The 6,031-nt window shown below is 45.8% G+C and overlaps 1 pseudogene; it reads right to left on the reverse strand.

Moving 5' to 3' along the window:
- LOC121452159 overlaps window positions 1-5,414 on the reverse strand; it is a 31,814-nt pseudogene extending 26,400 nt beyond the window's left edge.
- Between the last annotated feature and the right edge of the window lie 617 nt (window positions 5,415-6,031).

Raw genomic sequence — 6,031 nt, forward strand, 5'->3', positions numbered from 1 at the left:
TGTTGAGATCCTCCCGGGGTCACCCTGGGAAAAGCCTGCAGACTAAGTGTCTAAATGGTATGATGGTTTGGGTCTAAAATGTCTCCTAAAAGCCACAGGACAAAGGCTTGGTGACCAGCCTAGTGGACCTTTAAAAGGCAGAGCTTTGTAGTAGAGGCTTGGTTGCTGGAGACATACTATTGAAGAGCATGTTGAATGCTGGACGTTCCCTCTCTCTCGTCTTCCAGGCTGCCATGAGGTGCCTGACATAAGCTCCACACAGTGATGCTTGCATCCTGCTCCAAATCAGCAAGTCATTCCGACCACCACCCAAGACCCCAGAAACCATGAACCCAAACAAATCTCTTCATTGAGTTGATCTTCTTGGATGTTTTATCACACTGATGGACAGCTGGCTAAGGGAGGGGGAAAGATAATAAAGCCAGAGAAAGATTCTCGGACACGGTGTGTGCCAAGAACTGAAGAATCCTGTCTAATCCTCTCCTCTACCTACTCTAGCTGTCTGCTTTGTCCCAGCAGCATTCCCAACCATTGGCACATGAATTCTACATGGCTGGAGCTGTGTTTGGCTTCCTTAAACACTGGGGTTCCTTCAGCTTTGAGTTTAGGCAATTTTAGTGAGTCTCAGCAATTTAATCATAAATAGTAAGTAGGCATTGTCTGAATATTTGTGGCACTCCCCAAATTCCCATGTTGAAATACTTGTTTGTTTATTATTTATTTGTATGAGTGTTTTGTTTACATGTGTGTCTGTGCTCCACATGCATGCCTGGTGTCTATGAAAGCCAGAAGGGGATATCAGATCCCCAGGAACTAGAGTTACAAACCATGGTGGGTGGCCATATGGGTGCCGGGAATTGAACTGGGATCCTCTGGAAGGTCATCCAGTGCTCCTAACCACCGAGACATCCTTCTAGCCCCATGTCACCTCCAAGTGATGGCATTTGAAGGAGAGGTCTTTGGGAAGTGGTTTGGTCATGAGGGCAGAACCCTCAGGAAGGGGATTAGTGGTCTGGTAAGGATGAGAGAGCAGAAAGGATTCTTCTTTATGCCATTTGAAAACAGAAAGAGAAGATTCCTTCTATTAGCCAGAAAGCAGGTCTCACCAAGCCTGCCAGTGCCTTGATTTTTGGCTTCCCAGCCTCCATGGCTATTAGAAACAAACTTGTGCTGTTGATAAGCCCTCCAGATAGAAAGATATACAAGGACATAGATATAGATATATGCAGCCTAAATAGAAGAAGGCACTATGTAGATTTGGTCATATAGAGAGAAATACCACTTTACATAAACAATTAACTTCTGACTTAACCCCACTATTTGTCTGGGAGAGACAAATTGTTTAGATTAATGCCTGTTTGTTTTGAGACAGGGTCTTGCTTAGGTAGCCCACACTGCGTCAACTTACACTCCCGATCTTCCTGCCTGATATTTCCAGATGTCTGCTGGGATTGCAGACATGAGCTACCATGGCAGTCTTTGTGTTGTGTTGTGTTTTAAGCACATCACCTACCTCTTCTGAGTGAAGACTATTGCCTTTCACATTTGGAGTAAGGCAAGTTGAACAGACCTGATCCAGCAATCATTACCTCTGTACAGGTTGCCACGGAGTCCCTGAAACCTCACCTCAGCACCTCCTTCACTGTTGGCTCTTCTCTTCTACTTCTTGTTTGAAACTGACTGAACTTCACACACTCAGAAGCAACAGCTCCTCGCCCTAGCTGTCTGCTGCAGAAGAGCCAGGAGTGGACAACAATGCTCTGGTATTTAGATATGCTTCTTGTGCTGCCATCCAGGGATGTATTGTGAATTGTATGTGTGTGATGTGCGTGTTTCAGTTTGTCTGTCTGTCGTGTTTGCTGGAAAGGAGTGCTGAGAAAACCCTTTATCTTCATCTCTCTGGAACATGTGTCTTAAGTTACCAATGCTGGGATGAAACACTATGACCAAAAGCAGGTTGGGGAGGAAAGGGTTGGCCTGGCTTACACTTCCATATCATAGTCTATCACGGACGGAATTCAGGACAGAAACTCAAACAGGAGAGGAACCTGGAGGCAGGAACTGATGCAGAGGCCATGGGGGGGGGGTGGTGTTTACTGACTTGCTCCCGATGGCTTGCTCAGTCTGATTTTTTTATAGAACCCAGGACCACCACCATCCCAAGGGAGACCGTACTCACAACGGGCTGGGCCCTCCAGTATCAATCACTGATTTTAAAAAGATGCCTTACAACCGGAACTTAAGGAGGCATTTTCTCAGTTGAAGTTCCCTCCTTTCAGCTGTCTCTAGCTTGTGTCAAGTTGACGTAAAATTATCCAAGACAATTGACCCTTTGTCAACTTGACACACAAACATATCACTGGTAGGCCTTTCCTTTCTTGTTCACCCCAATGCCACACATTAACACCAACATCACGATATAAAACATTTTATAAACTTTAAGTCTCATAGTCTTTACAAATTCAAACACATTAAAATTCAGTCTCTTTTAAAAAAAATCAAAAGTCTCTTTGAAACCTAAAATCTCTTCTAAACACTCAGCTTCTCAACTGTGGGCTCCTGTAAAATTAAGGGAAAAAGTTAAATATGTCTTTACTTCAAGAAGGAAGAATCAGGGAACAGCCATAACCAAATCAAATCAAAACCAAACTCCAAAACTGTAAATAACTCAGTGCCCAATGTCTGGGATTCTCTAACAATCTTCTGGACCCCTCCCAGGGGCTTGGGTGACTTCTGCAGCAGACAGAGTCTGTCTTCTTGGCTCCAGCAGGCTCCACCCACCGTTGCTGGTATTCTTGGTGGTCATCCCATGGCATCTGGCATCTCCAAAGTGCTGGGTTCTTCTGGGGCACTTTCTGGACTGCACTTGCCCCAAAAGCCTCTCCTAGGCTCCCCTCATGGTGCCAAGCCTCAACTTCTTTTCATGACCTCTTCAGTCCTGGGCCTTCATTTGCCACTGAGGCTGCATCTTGACCAATGGCCTCTCCTGGCCTCACCCAGTACCAAGGCTCAGCTGTTCTCCATGATCCTTTCATGCCTTCAAAACCAGGTACACTTGGGTGACTCCTACATTAACTACCAAGTTTGGTTGCCAGTGTGAAATACAACCTTGACTGCTCCTAGAACACAGCTTCTGTGCTGACACAGGAAACACTTCCCAGAAGATTTCAACTTAGTGGTGCTGGTCTCTTTGTTTTGTTTTGCTTTGCTTTTCGAGACAGGATTTCTATGTGTAGCTTTAGAGCCTGTCCTGGAACTTGCTGTGTAGACCAGGCTGGCCTTGAACTCACAGATGATTTGCCTGCCTCTGCCTTCCCAGTGTTGGGATTAAAGGCATGCGCCAGCATCACAGGGCAATGGTGGTCTCTTCTTAGTCACTGCAAATTTCTGCACTCCAGCTAGCCAGCATTAAGAATGCCAGCAAATGTTTCACTTTACTAGTTCTGGTATCTTGTTAACCACAGCTGATTCTTCAGCCCTAGCTAACCAGAACCACAGAATCTTAATTCAAAATATCAAATGTCCCTGAGAGTCTCTTTCAACTTCCCTCTGAAACTTCAGAAGCCAGGCCTCCATCATCGACACTGCTCTCCACGTTCTCATCTTCGAAGCCCCAACAGAACAGCTCAGTGAGCATTGAACACTCTATGACTTATCTTGCACAAAGTTCCAAAGTCCTTCCACAGTCCTCACAAAAACATGGCCGGGTCTCATCCCAGCAATGTCCCACATTCCTGGTACAGACTTCTCTCTTAGTTTGGGTCACTGTTGCTGTGATGAAACACCATGACCAAAAGCAAGTTGGGGAGGAAAGGGTTTATCTGGCTCACACCTCCACACTGCAGTCCATCACTGAAGGAAGTCAGGACAGGAGCTCAAATGATGCAGGAACTGATGCAGAGGCCATGGAGGGGTGCTGCTTACTGACTTGCTCCCCATGGCTTGCTCAGCCTGGTTTCTTATAGAACCCAGGACCACCAGCCCAGGGGTGAGCCCACTACCAAGGGGCTGGGCCCTCCCACATCAGTCAGTAATTAAGAAAATGCTTTACAGCTGAATCTTATGGAGGTGTTTTCTCAACTGAGGTTCCCTCCTTCCGAAGACTCTAGCTAGAGTCAAGTTGACATAAAACCAGCCAGGACAACATACAACCTCCAACGGAGAACCTCTCCTTCTCTTTCCCACAAACTCCAAATTTTCCAAAGATTTAAGTTTTGAGAAATGAAATTCCAGTCTTGAGCAGGCTTGTTACTTCAATGGATGATTTTCTAATTTAAATACATGGATATAAAAAAAACTATTTTAAGATACCAGCAATTTATCACACCACACATTAGTGTGTCAAGCAGATGGAAGGAAAGCAAGGATGGAGGAAGAAAAGGGAAGAAGCAAGCAAGAAAGGGTTGATGGACATGGCACACACCTCTAATCCCAGCACTGTGGAGCCAGAGGTGCTGTGGGAGCTCCTTCCACTCCTCCAGCCAAGAGCCTTTAAGATACCAGCCCACTTGGGTGTGGTCTCTTATACTATAAATGCTGCTGTAAAGCATGTGTTTGCCCTCTTGCTTCCGGCTCTCACTTCTGGCTGCTAGACTCTGTTCCTATTCCCCATTCATGCAGAGGACTGTGATCTAGGACAGTGATCTGTGAGTCTCCCCTAAATAAATAACCCTTTTATTACGTGTAATTCTGAACTAGTGTGGGATTATTTTGTATTTTCCACCATCACGGAGTAATAAGAATCAGGAATTCAAAGCTACTCTCCTTTGCATAGTGAATTTGAGGCTAGCCTGCACTACACTGAGAGAGACTCCCCCTTGGAACTGTCTGCACTACAAGGAGCCTGCTCACTGACTTGAGAGCCATCGTCATTAAATAAAATACTGATGAATTCAACTACATAAAAACATTTTTAAATTTTTACATGGCAAATAAAATCCTACATGAGCTATTAAGAGGCAGTTATGAGTTGGATGTGGTGGCACACATCCCAGGACCTGAGAGGCTGAGGAGGGTAATGAATTTGGTGTGAGATTCTGTCTCAAGCAGACAGAAGGTCCTCACAGTCCGAGCTGTTTAAAGCATCCACAGGATCCCTGATGCCATGTGACTCAGGCAGACAAAAGACACCCACGAGGTAGCCTGGGTCTTCACGATCCAGACTACCTGAAGCATCCCCGTGGCCTTCCAGAGTCCTGTGGCACCAAGTTATTGGGTGCAGACACATGATGACCAAGTATACGGTGGTGAGATGGGAGAGAAAGAGAAGCTGTGGTAAGAGGCAGTTCTGAAGAAGCGAGGGCTGAGAAGAATGGGCTGATGTTGGCGGCTTCCTTGCCACCCGGAACCCCGGTGATGTTCAAGCCTGGGCTATTGTCTACAGCCATATCTGGGTCTGTGACAGCGGGATCCATGTTGACACCCATGACCCATGTTGCTGCCACCTGTAGCCCACACCATTCTCAGTCTCACCCCCACCCTCACCTCCTATGTCTCCAACCTTTAAAAAAAGATAGAAGAAGCTCTCAGCTACTGCTCCAGTGCCGTGACTGCATGCCTGTCACCACGCTCCGGTCATGAACTCCCCCTCTGAACTGTAAGCGAGCCCCCAGTTAAATGCTTTCTTTTATAAGTTGCCTTAGTCATTGTGTCTCTTCACAGCGATAGGAAAGTAACTGAGACATATCCACAAGAAAGAGGGCGAGAACTCAGGAATGAATGCTCAGGTCTGGAGAAACAGTCTTCCCAGGGAAGAGCGTACCGATCCGATTATCCAGCACCAAATGGTTAGCCCTGAAATGTGCACCTACTAGTGACATTAGGTTGCAGTTATGTGGTTAGAAATATATAAATACACACAAATATTTGTACCTGTGCAACGACAGTTGAAGAAAAAGAGGCCATGGTTTTGAAGGAGAGCGGGAAGGTAGTACCTGAAGAAAGGGGGAATGATGTAATTACATTGTAACCTAAAAAATTACTTTAAAACAGAATATATAGATTGCCATGCTGCTTGTAGTAGCAGGAAATT

This window comes from Microtus oregoni, unplaced genomic scaffold (assembly GCF_018167655.1).
Source record: "Microtus oregoni isolate MIOR12 unplaced genomic scaffold, Mior012 000009F_ref0000495, whole genome shotgun sequence".
Lineage (NCBI taxonomy): Eukaryota > Metazoa > Chordata > Mammalia > Rodentia > Cricetidae > Microtus > Microtus oregoni.